General features: G+C 39.3%; 1 long non-coding RNA gene across 1 annotated transcript; it reads left to right on the top strand.

The window, feature by feature from the left end:
- Window positions 1–26: 26 nt before the first annotated feature.
- LOC125183331 (uncharacterized) lies at window positions 27–1558 on the top strand. Its single transcript, XR_007165158.2, has 4 exons — window positions 27–87; window positions 223–310; window positions 1005–1131; window positions 1227–1558. It is a non-coding gene; the product is annotated as an uncharacterized lncRNA (long non-coding RNA).
- Window positions 1559–21839: the final 20281 nt, after the last annotated feature.

The raw sequence follows: 21839 nt of genomic DNA, 5'->3' as shown, positions 1-21839 counted from the left end.
TAGGAGATGGTGTTAAGATTCTGGAATCACGAAAGCTAAACATATGATCCTCTAGTTCATTGCAAAAGGACTCAAAAACATTCACTGGTATGTACAGTCACAGAGCCAAAACAATATGGGTTACATCAAACAAGCATTGCCTTAAAACAAAGAAAAAAAACCTCCTGAATGCCACATTCATGCATGAATCTGATTTTCACTAAGTTCTATTTTTGTATTCAGCTTTTTATAAACAGTGAGGGCAAAGAAAGCAAGCAGGGAATAATACGTCACACAAAAGAAAGTCCCAGCTGATTGCCCACTGGCACTGGTAAGCAACAGAAAACATGCACTTCTAGGAGAGTTTTAGATGGCTATACAGTGTTGTTGGATTTCTACATGATCACCTAAAGAGTAGCTACATATTTCTAGGGTATGTTTCTCAAGCTTTCCTTACAATAATGAAGTAGCTGAAAGCTCAAATTTGAGAGTCAAAACTTGCTCTTAAATTCTCATCTAGGTTAGCAAATAAAAAAATTATCTTTTGAAATGTGAACATCCAATCCATGTCCTACAGAAGTCAACAGGCACAACAACTATGATTCAACAGGCACAACACATTTTCAGCATCTTTAAAGCAATTTGGAAATTTTTTATTATAAGCCAAGTCTAGGCCCACAAGACAAAACTAATCCCACTCAAGTCTCCGGTAACCTCCTGCCTTCAAACCTTCCCATTGATTGCGACATGGTCGAGATTTTACCAGGAGATTTTAACGGAGGTTGCACAAGTTACTGGAGCCATGCTGTTACGGGCTGAGTCAGCTCTTGAATTCAAGTGTCCCTTGAATTCCAAAGATTGATGGAAAGCTGTGTGAAAACACAGGACTGGGACCATCACTGCCATGCCCAAGCAGCCGCGCTCCCCTGCACAGGCACTCCTCTCCCACGTCTGCTCAGTGGGCCGGGCGCCAGGGCCAGTGTGCTTTTGTACCGACTGCAAGTAATTTCCTTCTCTCCTGGCAGCACCTTGTAAGAGCCAGCAACTGATGAGTGGACGACAGAAGGAATCCTGCTCGTGAACTGTGCCAGACTTCTGACAACAGTGTTTAACTACCCATGCAAAGGAAAGAAAGAGTTTAGAGGACACAGAGTTAGTTGCTGTATATAGCAATGTATCTTCCAGCCCATGATGACTACAGGACCATCAATTCTTTTTTTTCTTTTTTTTTTTTTTTTTCCTTTCAGTGCAGCTGATGGAAATTCACCAAAGTTTCCAGTTTTGCTGTGTATGTTTGGCAAGCTGCTTTATGGAATTTGCAGCCTGAACATCCAGAGACCTTCTGGACATCTCACAGCACCACCACAGTTTTTTTTCTTTCCAAACACAGTCCTGCACAGATGCACTGACACCAGGAGCTTTCCCAATAAATAATCACAAACTGTAACCCAAAGCCACAGGGGACATGGGGATGATAGCAGAATAACTGAAAAAATTAATGATGCCTCTTTGGAACATACAATGTAAAATGAAATGTAGTTTAAAACAAAGGGGAAAACGAGCTAATTTTACTAGCAAAGCAAACCAAGAGCTGCTACTTCAGCCAGCTATCCTGCACATCTGTCGTTTGTCTTTAGTTACTGAGTAATGGTTAAAATAATTTTTACCTCCATTCTCTGCACCTCAGTGAATTTTCAGTGAATTAAATTATTCAAGCTGTTTTTTACAGGAGTTTTATCATTCTCTGTGATGACCAATTCTCTCTAAGTGCAAGCTACCAAGAACTACCTCCTTCAGTTTAAAGGCAATTGTTGTTTAGATCCAGAAGGATCTACAGGACTGGGGAGCAAAGGCAGCTGACCAGAGTCACTTGATTTCTTGTTCTTCAAAACCAATTATCAATGCTACAGTTAAAGTTGTTTTACCACAAGTACTTCTGGAATTAAACTCTTCTCTTTCTGGCTCCACGGTAACACCAGATGAAGTATGCCTAAAAATCTGTCACCTAAACTTTAGGTGTCAAACTCATGACATGCAGTGGCATGTTAAACTGGGCTTCAGAGCTGGACATGACTACTTAGGTTCTTGTTGACAGGCCTTGTTGGAATTCAGAAATGTGCTGCCCTTTTACTGCTAAAAACCAATATTGTAAACAGCTAAGGTGATTAGAGCACTTAAAATCCAAAACCAATGGAGAAGATGAAACCTGATCCAGGATTGCTCCCCCATATTTCCAAGTGTAAGTTGCATCTACGTTGTACTTTAAGCATGCAAGAGCTATTTTGGAGCATGTCCAGAGTTCAAAATCACATTCCCACAGTCACTGAGGAGAGTGCAGGTATTAACACTGCTTTTAAAAAGGTTAACCTATGCTGGGATACACACTGGACTGTAGATAAGAATTAAGCCACCTCTAAATACATGTGGCAAGCACAGACAGAGCTTCCAGAACTAGAGAGAAGCAGGACCTGCAGGATGCTTCTTTCTACTATTCCACTTTGGGCAGATTGTATAAATGCCTTCCCTAATCCCTGTGCTAACAGGCTGGTACTCACTCGGGGATGAGATGTTCATCACCGTGATGCTCATAAAATGCAGTATTTTACAGAGTGTTAAATCTGCTACATTATTTCTTAGCTTTGAAGGACTGAGTGAAATACCAGCAAGTGCTTCACAGACAAATATTTCTGCTTTTCTACAAAGAGAACTTTGGATTTCTAAATCAAGGTTGGATTGTTTAAATAAATCTGCATTTGTTAAATGTACTAAACAGAAATGTTGTATGCTTTCCCTGGGAAAATGATATATAAGGAACTTTAAAGCAAATGCTGAGCAAATATAAGATAAATTCTTAAAATTTTGTTAGTTGTACTTCTGGCATGACTGGAGTTGCTTAAGCATATATGCAGTTGAAAGAAAAATATAAAGTAAGAGAGAGTTAAAAAGTATTTCTTAGAGGAAAAAATGGTTGTGCTCTCTTCTCAACCTATGAGAAAATTTCCTTTATATAATTTGAAATACATCTGGACTTTTATGATTTTTTTAAATCTTAAATTATATACCCTGAAGTTAGCTTGGTTTGGAAAGGACCTTAAGGACCATCCAGTTCCAACCTCCTGCCATAGGCAGGGACACCTCCCACCAGACCAGGGTGCCTAAAGCCCCATCCAGCCTGGCCTTGAGCACCTCCAGGGATGGGGCATCCACAGCTTCTCTGGGCAGCCTGTGCCAGTGCCTCACCACCCTCTGAGAGAAGAATTTCCTCCTTATATCTAATCTAAATCTACTTTCTTTTAGTTTAAAACCATTACCCCTCATCTTATCACACACCCTGATTTCCCTGTTTGCAACACTGCTATAAAGATCTGCAGAAATATAATGATTTTCCTTCTGTCAATGAAAATTTTCACACTTAATAAGCTCATGGATTTCTTTTAAATTCACATTAACCAGTCTTGTTCACATTTACTAGTAGTTCAGGGAGTAGCTCCATTAAAATAAATGAAAAAAGATAACATTTCAGCTATGACTTGATCCAGAGCCTGCAACTGTATCTCTTTTAATCTCAGTATAACTATCATAAAAAGGAAAATACACTGTGCTCTGAGCAGTGAAATCTGAAATACACATAAATTGAACTGCATTCCAAATTAATTTGAACTGTATATGACTAAAAACTGGAAAAGTGAGCTGAAGTGGCATGTATGCTTGTAAGGCAGCATGTTGAATCATCCCTTACCACCAAGCCTTCAGTTTCAGGAGTGGCCCAAGCATGCTTTTAATTACAATTTCTGTTAATTCAATATATGCTAATTCAATGAAATAGCTAGTAATATGCATGCAAATATGAAAATACCCTGTAAGACAGACTATTGCTGCTTTGAAGTCTTTGCAAACTGAGTTGTACTGTGAACTCTGGAGAGCTAGCATCTGCAAGACGTTCTGCTTTGGGCTATTTCATATGAGCTTCTGGTATCAAGATAAGCAGTCAGCAGTCATATTATTGGCTTTTCTACGAAAAACAGATAGTGCCTTTATTTATGTCAACATAGTTTAAATTACCTTGAACATTTTCATTAAAGGATATCATTAAACCTTGTACTTACATATATGTTTGAATGTTTTTAAAATCTACATACAATTATCCTTAGGCAGGGCCAAGCAATACATAGATGAAAAGAAATTTTAAATTCTGTAATGATAGCTAAAGCCAGTCAGTTTTCATTTGAGCTCAGAGCATACAGCTACTGAAGACATTTTCAGGATTTGTAGTAACAGCTGTGATTCCTACACGTATTTTGCCAATGGGAGGACAAGCATTTTCCTCCAAGTAACTAATTGTACCCCCAAGGGGCTACGTTAGCAAGACACGCATCCTTTTGAGGGGGGAGAGGATGTAATTTCTGCTGCGATCTCGACCTGAGCCCAGAAGGGCAAGGCCCTCAGGGTTGTGATTTCAGACAGCGCTGCACACACCTTTCCCTTCACTCACATCATTTAGTCAACATCATTTTTAAAGCATGAGTATTATATCTTTACTTCTCACTGTGGGAAAAGAAATATGAGCAAGTTCATTTCTGCTTTTGTGTTTCTCAGTATTTCAGCAGTTCTTCAAGTCTGATACATAGAAAGGCCTTGTTAGAGATTGCATGCAGGCTGGTTGCCAAAAAGATCAAATAAGATTTTAAGCTTCATCAACCATATGGATGGGCCTTTTCTTTTTTAGAGGATGTATTTTTCCCTGATGATTTCCAGCATTTTAAAGTTCTACTATATTAAGTAAAATTTAAAATAATTTCAGATAAAATAAGGATGACTGACTCAGCACAGAAGTCCACAAAACTCACAGCAACTACCCAGAAGTGCTTTGATGTTAACTTTCTTTAACTTGTGTGATTATATTTTCAACTGCAGATACACTAAGGAACAATTTATTAAAAGAGTTTAAGGTTTGTTGCACACACTGCAATCAAACATCTCTTGTTACAGCTGCGTTTCTTTGTCTTCAAGTCTCATTGCTGAACCATAACACCAACCTCCTGACCCTCAACACATACATTTTTTGCAGTTGCATCTTCAAGTTCTCCCTATTTGCTTGTATTTGTTTCCTGCTAAATACATACCTGTAAATGTTGATCTACTTGATTTTCAGCTTGCTTTCCTGGCAGCCAAGTCTCTAATAAATAGGTTCAGGGGCTGTATTTGGTCCCTGGAACTCCTATGGAAGGTTTTGTCTTCTGAGCTCTCTACCCTACTTTTAAGCTTGACTGAACCATCCTGCAGGTTGAATTGTTGCAGAGGGACTAACAGAGGTACCTGCAGCAGGACTGCAGAGCCTCACTTCCTCAGTGAACTAGGCTGAAAAACAACTCACACCTGACCTATGGGATAACTACACGTGAAGCAGTGGCTGTTAAATGCAAGAATAACCAACTATTCCTGGGAGTAGTTAAACTAAAGTTTTGCAGGATCACGCTCATGGGCAAATTGTTAATACTCCCTTTTGCCTACTATCTCACTACCTCCCAATTTCCACTGTTTCAAATCCTCTAAAACCACCAGGACCTAATGCAAAGGGTTCCACAAAGGTACGTCACTTCAAAAGTCTGAGAAAGAATAACCTTACACATTTGAAAGTCCTCCTACAAGTGCTCCCAGTCCATATCTGAAGGAAGAACAGGATGGATAGAACAGGAAGTTTATCCTTTATGTAGCATGATGGAAATTTGTAAGTTAGAAATATCTCCTAAAATAGGAAATTGCGTACTATAAATGTTCTAAATTTTACATAGAAAAGTGGCAAATTAAAAAAAAACAACAACACGTAATAATGCATTCCAAATAAGCACCCTTTATAACAAAGCCCCTAGAGATAAAGATATATTGCTTAAATGTACGATGATATTCACCAAAATTAATAATTAATTCTTCAAATTGTGTGGTTTTATGAATGTATATATATATATATATATATATTTTAAAAAAAAAGAAAGGAAAGAAAATAGAGGGTACCAGGATACCAGTGCAACAGAATCTAGAAAATAATCTCCCAAAACCATTTAATGGAAGCAGCAGTTTCTTGAGAAAGCAATATTTGCTTATGCACCATGTAAGGAAGGAATGCACATAGTACCCACAAGTGTCTTCAAATAAATGTCAGGGAAATTACAGACCTGCCGTTTCTATTGTTTCACAGCAACTTCAGTACCCCATCATCAGTGCTCTCATTAATGGTATCTTCAAAGGAGATATCAACTTCATTTCACAGAATCACAGAATTGTAGGTGTTGGAAGGGACCTCAAGAGATCATTGGGTCCAACCCCTGCCAAAGCAGGTTCCCTAGAGCAGGTTGCCCAGGCAGGCGTCCAGACAGGCCTTGAATATCTCCAGAAAAGGAGACTCCACAGCCTCCCTGGGCAGCCTGTTCCAGTGCTCCATCACCCTTGCCGTGAAGAAGTTCTTTCGCATGTTGGTGCGGAACTTCCTGTGATCCATCTTGTGGCCATTTCCCCTTGCCTTGTCCCCACAAGCCACTCAAAAGAGGTTGGCCAAATCCCTCTGTCTCCCACACTTAAGATGTTTGTAAACATTGATAAGATCCCCTCTCAGTCTTCTTAAGGATGAACAGACCCAGGTCTCTCAGCCTTTCTTCATGGGGAAGATGCTCCAGGCCCCGTATCATCTTTGTGGCCCTCTGCTGGACTCTTTCCAGGAGATCCCTGTCTTTTTGTACCAGGGAGCCCAGAACTGGACACAGTACTCCAGGTGAGGCCTGACCAGGGCAGAGTAGAGGGGGAGGATCACCTCCCTTGACCTGCTGGCCACGCTCCTTTTAATGCACGCCAGGATCCCATTGACCCTCATGGCCACCAGGGCACACTGCTGGCTCATGGCCAACCTGTCGTCCACCAGGACCCCCAAGTCCTTCCCCGCAGAGCTCCTCTCCAGCAGGTCATCCCCCAGCCCATATTGATACATGCGGTTGCTCCTTCCCAGGTGCAGGACTCTACACTTGCTCTTATTAAACCTCATTTGGTTTCTTCCTGTCCATTTCAATTCCTGAATGTCTCTTCACGACTTCCAAGAAAGCTGGACATAGTTTTATATGAATTATATTCTTCTTGCAGACTGACTTGCATATTGTGCCCAAGTTAAATACCAAGACCCCCTATCAGATTCAAAACTTCCTAGAGCCTACTTCTTGCTCTGAGTTTGTTCCTAAAAAGAAATCTTGAGTAGAGGCAAGCAAATCTAATGAACTATTTTTTGGCAAATTTTGCCCCTTAGTTAAAGAGTTATTTATTTATTTATTGAAGATAATAAAAGTACAGCAAGTATGCTCAATGAAAGCTGAATCTTGGAAAAAGAGCTTCCAAGCTAGCTACTAAAAAGTCTACTACCGAAACACCACAAAACAAAACAAACAAAAAAAAGGAATCAAGTAGGAAAGAGCAAATATCACATTAATATCCACAGTTAACATGGATAGGTCAAAACAGTTGCTATAGCATAAAACCAATATCTGTTGATTTATTGCAGACTGCAAACTTTTCTTGGAGGACCAGAGGACAAAATTTGCATGGTGGTTATGTTGTAAGAGCAGCATCAGCACAACGTAGGGTCCAGGAGCGCAGCCTTTCCTGACCAGCGCAACGTGATGCAGCACATGCACGTCAGGAGCGGCCGTACATTTGCACGGCCTCCCCCATTCCGCCTACTGCTGCGTTTGGCAGCAAGACAAAACAGAGGGTGTTGGCAGAAGCAGAAAAGTTCAAGAGGAAACCACAACCTCTCTCACGAGCACAGACAGCAGCCCCAAGAAACAAGTGCATAGGCACAGGGCAGGCAGAGCAGTAAATACACAGTATATAGCACACATGCATCCTGCAGATGCAAACCTCCTCCCACACATGAATGTGGCTTACAAAAATCTTCCTAATGCTTCCGCCACTTGTTCTGTTTTGTTCAGGGAGCTTGTCTTTCTCTTAGCAAATAAACTTCAACCCAAAGCTCTAATTTCATGTGATCAAAGAAGTTTACTGTTAAGCGTAATACTTGAATCTGAGAAAAAACAAACCCACAACTTAGATTAATCACAAGAAAACTGAGCACAATTTGCCCTCTTTTTGTGCTTATGCATAAAAAGGCCTTTAACCTACACACAGCTATGACAGTTACATTTTATTTGAATTGTATGCCATTGGTTTTCAATTTAGATGTGATCACAGTATTTGAAATATGATGTAAGTATTATTGCTGCAGTCATGCTTTGCTTGCTCACCAAATTTCCTTAAAATGTGATGCATACACTGAAAAGACTTCCCCTCACCAGCCCTGGGGATATATGAAGTATCTCGGGAAAACATTGCCCCAAGCAATGGTTCTTTTCAATATCCATAAGCAGGAACATGTTCCAGAGTTTCCACTATCCCCTGGATTTGTTCCCAGAATAATTTCAGGAAATTTCTAGGCCTTTCTGAATAATTATCATTTCTAAAATATCCTGTGGAAATAGACTCCAGAAGCAGATAGATCACAAACAGCAGACCCCAGCAGGAAACAAATTGTTAGCAAAGTCAGCAATTAAACACACACTTGTACTTCCTTAGGACTTTTCTTTTTGTTAGAAGGTAAAGAGTTATTGGTGAAAAACTAACATCACTGATTTTGGTCTTCTGAATAGTCTCAGTTAATTCTCTTGCATCTAACTATATTTGTCTGATATCTTCATCCCGCTTACATTCATGACGTTTCCCAAGTGTATGCAAGTGATTCAATGGTCTGCCTTACTTGATCAAATAATTAACTAGTTTTCCTAACATCTTCTTGTTGATGCACAAACAGCAATATACTTCTTTAAAAAGTCTCCTGACCTTTTTAAAGGAACAGCCATTAGAGATGTGATGAGTGAGTGGGCTATTCCAGAAACTAAGGTGGTAAAAGATAGAAGCCTGTTGAATGTCAATGCCTATTAATTCCAGTTCCCTTAGGAACTGTACCAGTTGTGTTTTGTTTGACATTATAATTCACACCTATTTGTCTTTTGTACTTGGTTGGAGCTGAATATGGGAATATATTAAAAGAACAGTACCACTGCAACCAGATTTCCCAGATCCTGCCCTTTTGATCAGCTTTTCTTCTATCCCACATACAATATTTACCAAAACTTTTCGACACTGAAAAGGATGAAATACATTCACTTGGGAAGAGACTAGGGAAACTGTTTGATTTTTAATATTTCTAAAAGGGTGTAACACAAAGTGATTTGTAAAAGAACTTTATGTAAAAAAGTACTTTATTTACTGCATGGGACTTCTTCTGTAAGTACAATAATTTTATATTTACATCCGATATAACTATGGATCAAAATTTACATGGAAACATTCACTTGAATATAACTGCACTTGCACGCATTCTCCCCCATTAACATTTAAACTTTTATCTCCAAGTATGCTGAGACAAACCACTGATGTATGGCTAAACAACCTGGCAGTCAGAAGAAGCGGTATTCAAACAATTCTTCAACTTATTGCCGTCTCAGCACAAAAAAAAGCCCATACTCACTTTATGGAAAACACTACCAAGTCTCTAGGGTGTGATAAATAAATTGCCTTTAATGCAGCAGTTTAGGCTCATATTAAAAGCATGTGGAGATTAATTTCTGGTTTTGAAGGTAAAAGGAGTTAACTCTGTTAACACTTCAAGATAAATTTCTGATCCTGTTAAGAACTCCATAAAAAATTATCTTTTAGTGAAAATGTATTTATTGTGTTGTATTGTATTGTATTATATTGTATTGTATTGTATTTAGTGAAAATGTATTTATGCAACATTTCAGGTGTAAACAAGAAATTTCATTCATTATTTTATTCTAAACAAGTCCTTTTAATAAACCAATGTTATTTGCAAGACACGATCATCCAGTTCGATCTGATATGAGAAGGAGATGAAGCATCAATAAATACATGCATTTTTTACTGTTTTATAAATGAATATTGAATAGAATACTGCCACCTTTTGGCTATGATCTGGACTTAAAAATATGACTTCTTTGTAAAACTTAAAAACATTTGACATAACGATTATTCTAAAGCATTCAATATGTCAATAGGCTAATGCTATGCTCATCATTAGCATATTGTTGATGTAAGCATGAAAAGTTTTATTCTAACTGCACAGTATTATCCTATTATTTCTCGATAATGAGCAAGCACTTTCACAAGAGCTTTTGTCTTTAACAGAAAAGAAGCAGGCATAGTTTTGACATCAAACTAATGGAATTACTACTTTAGAGTCATGGCAGTTCCTCAACTGCTTTGAGTAATATAACAATACCTCTGTGTAGCTAAGAACTTCATAAACACTTATTCATTGATTGATTCTCAGGAAATTCTTACTGGAGAATTCTTGAGTATAATATTAACATATAAGCACTTTAAAACACAGGTGAAAGGCACATTAAGTCTTTCAGCAACCTCCAAAAGAAAGGCTCTAAGGTCTCCTACCATGAACAAATGATGCAACTAGAAAAAGCAGTGCAGAAGAATACAGGGCCTGGGATTTAGGGTTAATCCCTAGCAAGCGTTCCAAGTCATTGCAGGAAGATTCTCCCAACTGTGAGCTAATCAGTTTTCAATTTAATTCATTTATTCTGAACAAATTAAAAAAGAGAATTTGATCCATCTTTTGGGAAGAGTTTCCTGATTAAAAAGCTTAAGAAAACAAGTACTCCCCTTTTTGTTTCAGTATTTGTTTTACTAATTGGGGTAACTGACTATAAAGCTATGTGGAAGAGCTATTGCCTAACTAAAGGCTATTTTAATTAAATCAAGCTCTGTAAGCCTACAACAAGCTTACTGTGAACTCAGCTACCTAACTCTCTGTTTATGCATTGCCAGAAAATAATAAAAAGTAACTTGATGAAAAATACAAAGAAAACCCTAAATTCCCCTAACCTACAAGAAGAAAGGGTCTTACACAACTCCTTGCAGAGTGCCAATGCTGTAACTAAGTGGAATATGCTTTTCAATAATAAGCATTTTCATATAATTATGCTTTAAAATACATGTTAAAAAGCAATAACTACAAATCCTTTTGCCACTGAAAAGGCAAAGTTTATATATCAGCCTTTTTTCCTAGTATTCCAAATAGGTTATATAACTACAATATGGTTTAATAAAGTCTTTAAGTAGGGAGAACTTGCTAGACTGGAAACTTAATTTGCATCTACAAGTATAACCGTTTGAATTGCATGCTGAGAAGGACATTTTGGAATTGCAAGTCATCATTTGCATTTAGAGAAGGACGAAATAGCAGGATACACAATTCATACAATTTAACCACCAATACATTAGGTTCCCCTCTTAAACCACTCCCACTCAAAATATCTGCATTGAGTACCGGCCATTGACATAGGGAGTTCTTACAGAGGGACCATCCTAATTTTCAAAAACAATGCAGCCTCACTGTGCTGTTTGTTTTCTGTATTTACACAGAAAATGATTTCATAATTAGGCAAATGTATAAACAATTTCAGTTTAGAAACTTTTTTCCATCTGCCCTATCCAAAACCTTGCTTTTTAAACCAAAATAATCTGAAAACAACAACTAGTAGTATTTTCAAGCTACTAATTTTAGAAACAACATTTTAAGCAGCTGACTTAACTTTGACAAATAGCCTTCACTAACCTTTACAAATTTCCCTCTAGGGTTAAAATGACAAATGACTCTCACAGTGGGACTTATTAAACTCCTAGAATATTGCTCCAACATGGCCCTTCAGGAAATACTATTTCAGATTATATCAGCACTTCCATTTTTCAGGGGCTAACAACTCAGCTTAGAAAAAAAATAAAAATAAATAATAATAATAATAAAAAAAAAACCTTCCCTGTGGGCTGAAACATAATGTGTAACATCATGAATAAAGGTTGTTTCCACAACGTAAAACAAGATTTTCACAGTTTCATAAACATCCTGTGCCTGTATGTATATTGTGCTGCCTGTATTTCTCAAATGCAATATTGTAAAAGATTAACATAAGCAACCGAAATGTTTAAAGTATTTTGGGAGGTAAAAGGAAAATTGGACCTCTTATACTTCCCTAAACATCTTAAGGTGATCTAGCACAGCATGGGAAATGCTGTGCTGCTGCAGACAATAATATTATCAGTTAGGCTAATGCTCTGGTCCAAATCACGTATCTGTTTCCAATCCTCTAAAATCCACTGAAATCAATAGATTCGTTCCACCACCTTCAACAGGCTTTGCATCAAATTCCCGAAGATTATATCGTGCCACAGGAGGCTTTTCTACATTTCCACAAATTTAGATATAGAAGCCTTATTAGGACAGTGTAGAACTATTGCAAAGACATCACCTACCACTGACTGACATGCTAATACAAGTTGTGCAGATCAGTACTGTACTATGCATACAACAGTGAGAAATGCAAGGCAACTCTCCCTTCTCCATCCTTTCTGAGGCTGCATTTAGAGCAGGGAGTCTGAGCAAGTTCGTACCAGTGGAGGCAATCACAGCCTCTTAGTCAGCAACTATTTTCCCTTTATTGTCCAAGGGGAGAGAAACCCGCAACCATGGGGTGAAGGGGATTAACCTGACAGGACTGCCCATACTGTTCCTCCTTCCACTGCTTGCTCCTACCCCAAAGCAGCCAGCCAGGTCTTCATTTCTTACAGCATCTGCTAAAAAGACAGAGTAAATTGGTGGACTTGGTAGACAGTTGTTAACAGCAAGTATCTTGACCTCATATTTCTGTTACAACAATTTTTCCTCACTGCAGGTTGTATCTTCACTTTTCTATCCACTTCTCTAATTTGTTATAAAATCCTTCAAAACGTTCTTAAAGCTAAATTCACTGAGAGTTCAAACTGCCCAGAACAACAGCGCAACTGTTTAACAGTGAGAACAGAACAGTTGGGAAATGTGAGAATACCTGGCTCCCCAAACACCTCAGCACAGAGCTGTAACTAATTTACAAAGGCTTTAAAAAAAGAAGTCTTCTGCTTGCTACTGCCTGCATCCCACACCCTTCAGGAGTATGAATGACCTCCTACCTACCTGTGCTCTGCTTCAAATGCTCTGAGTCCATCTGACGTTTGGGAAGCCGGCAGTCTCTCCACCTTTGCATCTTGCTGCCTTTTCAGCTGCATGTAGGCTGCTCTGCAAGCCCTGCTGTGTGCCTTGTGGTGCCAGCCTCCCAGAGAGCCAGACCCTGCCCGCATGCCTGGATTCCCTACCAAAGGAAGACGGCACACTCAGTCCTTGTTCTGATACGGAAAAAGAGGTGAGGTGCACAGGGAGTGCAGTAGCATTTCAGCCAAGACCATTTTCTGTCCGTGAGGTACTTACTGTATTTTTTCTTCCTTACCTGTCTGTAATACTTCAACTCGTGTCATATTACGTGATTAGTTACAGGGACTGTTGTGTTTTCTTTCTCTGACCCATTTTTAGCCCTGTTTGGATCTGCTGTAGCCTTTCCCTTATTGCACCCCACTAAAATTGTCCTTAGCATCTGAGCTGCCTTTGCATAATTTATTATCTCCATATGATTTTCTAGTAATAGTCTTACACAACTTTATCTCATGTATCAATCATCCATCCTACATATTGTCCCACAATTATCACAATGAATGTAGGCTACTGCAGCTGTGGAAGAACAATGCCTTCAAAGACAGCTCTTGAACAAAAGAAAAGGAATGAACATCTTCACCACAACCCCCCGCCCCGTGAGAAACTTTGCCTTTCCACTGTCTTAGGCTCATTACCGACTGGAGGCCCCTACAACAATTAAGTACTGCTAGAAGAGACCAAACTGGGGTCAGATCTTTCCCTCTTTCCTTGTTTCTGCCACCAATCTATTGTGTTAGCTCTGAGTAAGTCTTTATCATCCCCCTGCTTCAAATTTTCCTCCTCATCAACTGTGCCTACAATGCTATCCCTCCTGGAGAAGCTGATTTGAGATGAGTATGGGGAGAACTTTAAGGCTCGGCTGTTTTTGTCACAGTCAGCACAGTGACTCAGCCTGCTTCTCAGGGACAAAGCCCGAGAGCAGCCAGTTTCACTTTGCATTTTCTGGCATCTTTGATGCATTACCATTGTATACCAAAAAAAAAAAAAAAGAAAAAAAAAAGTTTAACTGCTAGCAGGCAGCTGATAATTGGGTCTACACCTGTGTGGGGGTGAATGTCCAGAACTGAACTTCTGAACTCTTAGAAGACTGTTCCTTCTGAGCTGCTACCACTATGGCCTGGCTGTTCATTTCCATAAAACTGGACCTGCAGAGTTGCACCTACCAAATCCTCCAATTAATAAAGATGCAGAATGCTCTCTATTCGGAGGCTGATCACTCATTGCGTTTCTGCACACTGACTGCTTAGGTTGGGAAAACGAGAGGTTAGGCACCTCACAGCAGGGTTCCCCAAAAAGAAGACGGTTTTGGAAAGAAGAAAGGGGCCTGGAAAGGCGGTGGTGAAAATCTCAGCTGGAATAAAGATCCTGGAAGTGGGAGAAGACCCCAGGGATCAGGGGGTGATGTGTGGAAACAGCTGCCAAGGTGCTCAGGGACCTTGCCCTGTAACACCTAAGGCTGGTTACTGCCAGCAGCAGCCCAGCATGACCCAGCACCACTTCGTCCCCAGCACTTCCAGGCCAGCAGTGACCTCCCTGCTGGGAAGGGAAGCCCAGACCTACTGACCGTAGCGCTGGGGAGGAGCCAGCGAGCGTGGGAGATCATCAAGGAGGATGAAAGCTTGAATCTCTGTTCTTGAATATATCCAGAAACCAGACCCCCTATGGGCTGTCGGCTACTCTGCCTCACCCATGTAAGTTACATGCTCACATCCATTTGCCTTTCTGAGCAAATGCCGCCTGTTCGGCACCAATGCACAAGGCCACGGATGTACAGACCAACCCGAACACAGCTCTCTGGTAGGATCCGCCGTGGTGACTGCAATCATGGATCGCTCTGCAGCTGTATCTCTGCTACCCCCACGAGCAGGTATAATAAAGGCACCCAAAGCTGAAGCATCCTGCCTGCATTTATACAGCACGCTCACAGCAGGTCCCCAGCCTTCTCCCACAGCAAAGGCACCTAGCACAACCTGCCACCCCCTCCTGCACTACTCGCTCCTGAGAACCTCCTGCAAGCAGGCAGGGCAAGGTTTGCCTAAGTCCTGTCTCATAAGAGCACAAGGAAGGAGCACAAGTGTGGGACTAGCATCTGAGACACCCCATCCTCTAACTTACTGGGGCCAGCCTAAGCCCCAAATAACAAGGCAAGTTGACAGAGGGGTGGTTAACGACCAATCCTGGGAAATGACAGATTATTAGAAAAGAGCAGGTAAATATGCAGCTGCCAGAAAACTACCTCTTGAAGGAGTGCCCCTGTTTTTAATGCCCCAAAACTCTTCCTAAAATGCCCCAAACCAATGTCCAGACCATCTGCTTACTGTAACATTTATGGTTTGGATAGAGGAACTTTCTCACCTTATCCACCACACCTGCCTTCTCCATCTGCCCAGCAGGTGGACACCACCCCAAGTCCCTGTTCTCCTTGAATTTTTTCTTGCTGCAAGAGAATGCTACCCCATCCTTCCCAGAGGCAACAGAGCAGGTTTTTTATGAAAAAAAAAAAAAAAAAAAGGATGTGTGGAAGTGAGAAGTGGAAGAGTCACAGCTCCCTTCCATCCAGTACTGACCCTGCACTGCTCTTCTGATGTTGTTCCAAGTTTCTGACTGGGCCTACCATCACTGATTACAAAGCTATGGATTTTAAACCTAAAAAAGATGGAATATGTATCAAGCATTATACATATTTCCCCCCAAGCTTTCCCCTTAAACTCACAGGGCAGATTACTTGACCATTAATGTATTGCGGGATTGATCTGTCTACTTGTGCGCCAGTTAGCAGGACTTTTAAGGAGGTAGTGCAGTGTTCACATGGAGCTTCAGACATCTGGATCAGAGCTTACTGGGTCCTAGTGAACCTAGAGAGCAAGCAGGGCAAGTACAGCATTTAGATCTCGGTACCACTTCTGTTCAGAGATTTAAAAATCTTAAATTTAGAAGTCAAAGGTAGGGTTGTGAGTGTTACTCAATTGCAGCCCTTATTGGAGCAATATGGCATCCACAATGCGCCACAATTACTGAAAGAAAGATGACCAGTTTTGTGAAAAATTTATTTAAATAATGCAGTAACTAAAAAACTGATGCAGTACTAAATAAAGCAGCAACAAAGCATTTACCCTATACTAAGATAAGAAAACAAAAATGAATTAATCACAAACTGGTAAACTTCTTCAGGGCTGCAAAGAGGTTTATATCCAACTCAGATATTTTTCAAGTAAGGTTAAAAAGATCCATACAGATTTCCATGTACCGACATTCTACTTTTTTATGATTTTTTTTTAACTCAATCTAAAACTGAGACAAAAGACAAGGGCAGAAAGAAGGTAAAATAAGAGCTGTTTTCTGTCCATCAGCATGAAGAGTTAGGCCTTCTTCCCATATATAAACTTATAAAAGAGTATTTACTACAAGTTTTTGTACAAGCATTATATTAGAACTTTTCCCATAATAATCTGTTATGCTTTCCCAAATACTTCCAGAAGAAAAAACATGTCACAAATAATTCCTTACTGGGAATTTTTTTCTCCCTATCCTCCCCCCCCCCCCCAAAAAAAAAAAAATCCTAATAAATTTAAAGTTACTTACACAATAGTCATTTATAATTTATATTTAATTATAACCTTAACTTACAATCTTACAATGCTGTTTTGAAAAATAACTTTAGAATATGCAGATTCTGAAAAAGCTCATTTGCTCCACTGATCCTGAGTAGAAGTATTCTTGAACTCAGGTTTTTCTCCAGATCTCTTACCTGCTAACAACTTGGCATTGGAAAGCAAAGCTGGTTTCTTTCATGCTCATCCGTCATCACCAATAATAAAGATTTGAGATTGAATTATGCCCTTCTGCACTGATTCCAATACTCTGGGATAAAAAGCTTTACTTACAATTTCCTTTGCCTTGTTTTGTATATTTAAAGTATACTATGTCATACTTACAGACCCAAATTCATTAATTCCTAAGCAATCCAACTAAGCTCACTCAAGTCTTCTGTAAATCCCAGTTCTAGTTCTGCCTTCTAACAGGCCTTCCAAATCTCTCTTGAAAGCAGAGGATTGGACAAACCAGAAACACTGAAGATGAATTTATTATTTTCTTGTTAGCTTCACAAGCAAAATCAGAATTGTGGCAAAAGGGTGGAAAAGATAGGGACACCTTCGTGCAAATGGTTCTTCCCACCCTGCCATTCCTGTGACTTATTACATTCCCTGAACAAAGCAAAGCAACAGACTATGAAGAGGCTCAATGCTACAAGTCATACAAGTTTCCTTGCAATTATAATTCATCTGCCAGTGTATTATGATACATGGTGTATCCTTTAACAGGATGTCAGTCACTAGAGACATCTACATATATTAGAGATTCAACCCATAAGCCTTTTTTCCTGACAGGCATCCTATATTTGCAAGCATAGGAGAAAAAGAACATTTTTCCCTGCAAGTGGAATGTACATATAAATGTCCTCCTGCTTCCTCTGTTCTTCATTACCTTTGTGGAAGAAGAAAACCCAACAGAATAAGCATTCCATCTGCCTGTTTCAGAAAAACTCAAGTCCAGCTGAAACCCAGAGAGAGAATGTCTCAGAACTGACTGGCTTCTATTCAAATATTCACTTGATTCACATTATTAGGTGAATTTTGCAGCACAACAGAGTTCCGTAATTTATTTACTTATTTTTTTTTAATAAGAGAAATACTTCAAAAATATAGAAAACATTACTTGAAAGTTGTGGACAGAACCTAGCACCGCCCATTGGTAAAGCCAAATTAGGTAAGCGTTGCTGCCCTCAGCTTTTTAAGGCGGCCTCCCTACAAAGAGAAAAAAACCCTGCAGTACCAGTTCCACCAGTATGAATGCAGAGTAACTCCACTGAGTTAGTTATCATTCCTGTCTTGGTCCTGCATCTTCAGTCAGCTTCCTTACTAACATTCTTGCACCAGCAGAAGTGTATTGAATAACTACAAATTTTTCACACAGTATTCTATTTTGGTCTCTTGTGTTCCCTTAGTTGTTTTATTTCCAAATACTTTCAATAGCAAGTCAACGTATTTGTCTTCTGTTTCATGATGACTCCACAGAATTATGATACAGCTGTTCAGAAATAGTTGACAATAGAGAATTCTTATGTCACATTCTTGACTTTAGAAATATTTTCATTTTAACAAACATAAAATAAATAGTTATGGAGAACAGTTCAATAAACAAGTTAAATAAGATTTGAATAATATGCTCTATCCCTGCTGTCAAAAGATGTGCAAGAAGTTAATAGGTTCAATATCCTCTTGATAATAAAAGAGGAAAAATATTTTGCTATGATTACTTAATTCTAGCAATTCAAAGAATGTTGGATTTCACTGTTGTAGTAACAATAAGTTAAATGAGAACCAATTACAAAATTGGAATCTTTTAGACAAAAATTGCTCACTAAGATTTAAGGAATCAAAATAGACAGCCTGAACAAGATACACCCTGGTTAATTTTCTTAAGATATTCTTCTAGGTAATTCTAGCCAAATGGCTTTTATTTCATCACGAAAAACAGAGATTTTAAGCACACTGGTACATTAAGTATCTTAAGTACATTGAGATGAATTTCCGGAAGAGAAATGGTCCACTAGGTCAAAGCACTCTGACTTCAAGTCCGGTCTATGCCAAATACGAAAGCCTGCCTAGCTGTTACCATGCCTCACACTGTTCCTCAGTCAGGTGTTTGTACGAGAATTCAAAACAAATCCAAATTTCCAGATCTACAGTTAAAATTAGCTAAAACTGCTTTGCCATGAAAGTGTATTTTAGAATAATTTTCACCAAGGGGGATTTAGCTATTTCACTAGGTGATATGTCTTAAGAACTCAGACTTTTCTTAGAGCAATAGTCCTCACCACAGCGTGTTCCACTTTGTGGTTTTACAACAAACAGTTGTCCTGACAGCTCCTCCTGCACAGCATTGTCCCATCTGCTGAAAGGCCCTCCTCAGCCTAATCTTTCCACTGCTTCACTCATGACTGTACTTATTTCTGGCAGACAGTCATCGATAAACTAGGTGCCAGTGCTGCACAGCGCCTTGAATGCAGAGGCTTCTGCATGGCTACAGGCCTTCCATCCGTACCTCCAGGGCCAGTTTTCCACAGGCAGCTCTGCAGCCTTTTTCCTCAGCTGCCGTGCCAGTATTTTCCCGTAATTGTTCTAATGCTGTTGTTCGCTGTTATTCTTGTTACTGCTGCTACTGCAATGGCCTTTCCCTGAAAACCCAGATTCTGCTAGCTGGGCAGGTCCTCACAGCAGGAGACCACCACCAGTGTCACAACCCTTCCTATTACCCGTCGTCCTAACCCCTGGCTGCCCTTTTTGGTTTGCATTAGAGCGTAGGCCCGAACATCACTTAGCAACCTACGAGCCCACAGCACCTGCCCCAAAGCATGCTCCAACCATCACTTATCAGTTGCATAAGCAGGAACAACCAGCAGAGAGTTAGATCAGGTCCTAATGATCACCACATGAAAAATACTACAGGGGGACAGCTTTCACCACTAGCATTGGTGCATGTCATCAGTGATATCATCTAGATATCATTTAAAGGAAATGGTGTCTACAATTACTATGAAAAATATAGGCTTGTATTGTAGATAAAAAGCCATTTCCACAGCTGATGTTCTCGGAAGAGTGTTACTGTATGCAAAACTACCTATACCATAGATTTATATAAAAGTGTCAAAACAGGATCCTGTAAAGAATTGACTTCATTCATCCTGCATAAACACTCTTATCTTACAGGACACCTTCTACTATTGTAATCTTTGAGCTGCTCCAAAGACCGACCTCTAAAAACCAGCCTGTCATAACCTTAAATTGTGCTGCCTTTACATCTCTCCACCAAGACAGGGAGTATGCCACTAACAGTCTGAAGAATGGCTTCCTAAGTGTACCACCTCCTTATTTCTTATTTCTCAGTGACTTTTAAAACAAAACAAGCTGTAAAACTAGCCTGTAATACAACTATATTAACTCTCTGTTCCAACATAAACAGCAACTGTAGCTGTCACAGACATAATCTGTAGTTATATGATTCACTAAGCAAATGATTTATGCCTCTTCCCATAGGAGGGAAAGGTCTTGTATCCTTTTGACAAACCGTGGAGTCATGCTTTACGTGAAGAGATGAGACTTGACTCGCTTGAATGAGCTCAGCTGTGTCCTGATAAAAATCAGTGGAGTGTTCTCATGCAGCAACTTCTCGCATTTATTATGCACAATTTAGAAAAGTTAATTCATGCAGCTTGTTCACAAGTTCAGAATGAGACTGAGCTTTAAAGACGAATCCTATTAACACATTCTTGTTCAATCTTAACAGTTAGATCTCCTTGTCTTTTTTCAACCTCCAGATAGCAACACACAGACTCTTCCTGACAATACATGGAAAACATGACTGATATTTTAAAGGAAAAACAAAAATCAACTCTACAAAAGGCAAAGCTGTAACGTTTTGCACAGCTGAAATTAAATGTATTATTAATCTACCATAACTAAGAAATTAGTGACACATTTCCAGCCTTCAAACAAAAATATACATCTTCAAGATGTCACATTTCAGTTTGAGAAAGTCCTATTAGACTACTGTTAGACTATTAGACTACTATTAGACTTTGTATGCTGCTTACTGGTGGGTGATTCTTCCACCCAACCCCTTTTAAAATAAGAAAACTAAAAAAATGTGGATTAATGTCAGTCGCCAACCAAAAGTAAAAAAAATGAAAGATCTGAAAATCAGATGATCTTCTCAAGTTGTCCATCTTGTTTTTCAAAGCCATCTTCCCATCCCTAAAAGCTGAATTGGGTACAACTCAGTAAAGTACTTTCCAGCATTAAAAACAATCTAGGAAGTCTGTCTTGTGAATGCTAAGAATTCTTTTTGAGGTAGTTTGGCTAACAAAAAATCTGTTCCACTATATAGGAAAGGCACTAGTGACACACTGAATACCAACATCTGTTCCAACGATGCCAATGAAGATCATGGATTTTGGATCCCAAACGTGCACTGTCCACCCCAACTTCCTAGTGGACTCTAGGAGAAGTACTTATGAGATCCATCCAGCATGACAAGATAGTGTTAGATGGACAATATCTTTCTAGCATTATGCCAAAACCTGATTCAGAAAAAAAAAAATAAGTTTTTCTTTTAAAACACAATGCATAGACCTTTATAAACAAATTCAACATACAGCCCCTGCTCTGAATAAGATCACATCAATTCACAAAATTGAATGTTGGGGAGGAAAAAAAAAATAAATAAAAAAGAAAACAAACCATCAGAACTTACAATCCCTGCTTCATATGACAGCCACAAAGATACAGTTATGTGCCATACTTCAGATACCCTCTCCCCAATTTATTGGGTAATTTGAGTGCAGAACTCCAACAACCTGAATCTCCGGCCACTGGGAAATATGACCATATTTTTTTTTTTCAGTGACATTCCCTACAGAGATGCTTTATTCACTACATTTATTTCCTTCCTTTAACTGCATTTCTTCATTTTATTACTGTAAAAAGGAGAATTCACTATCATTGTACCTGATACTTCGATAAAGCCTACATTGTGGAAAACAAAGAGGAGCAACAAAACATGGGCTCTCCAGCTACGACATTTTAACAAATATGTTACAAATCCGCATGGATTTTTCTCAACATAAAAAGTTATGACAAGAGGCATG

The sequence above is a fragment of the Anser cygnoides genome, chromosome 2, assembly GCF_040182565.1.
Source record: "Anser cygnoides isolate HZ-2024a breed goose chromosome 2, Taihu_goose_T2T_genome, whole genome shotgun sequence".
NCBI lineage: Eukaryota > Metazoa > Chordata > Aves > Anseriformes > Anatidae > Anser > Anser cygnoides.
The sequence above is the reverse complement of the archived record's forward strand: the minus strand, read 5'-3'. Positions and strand labels throughout refer to the sequence as shown.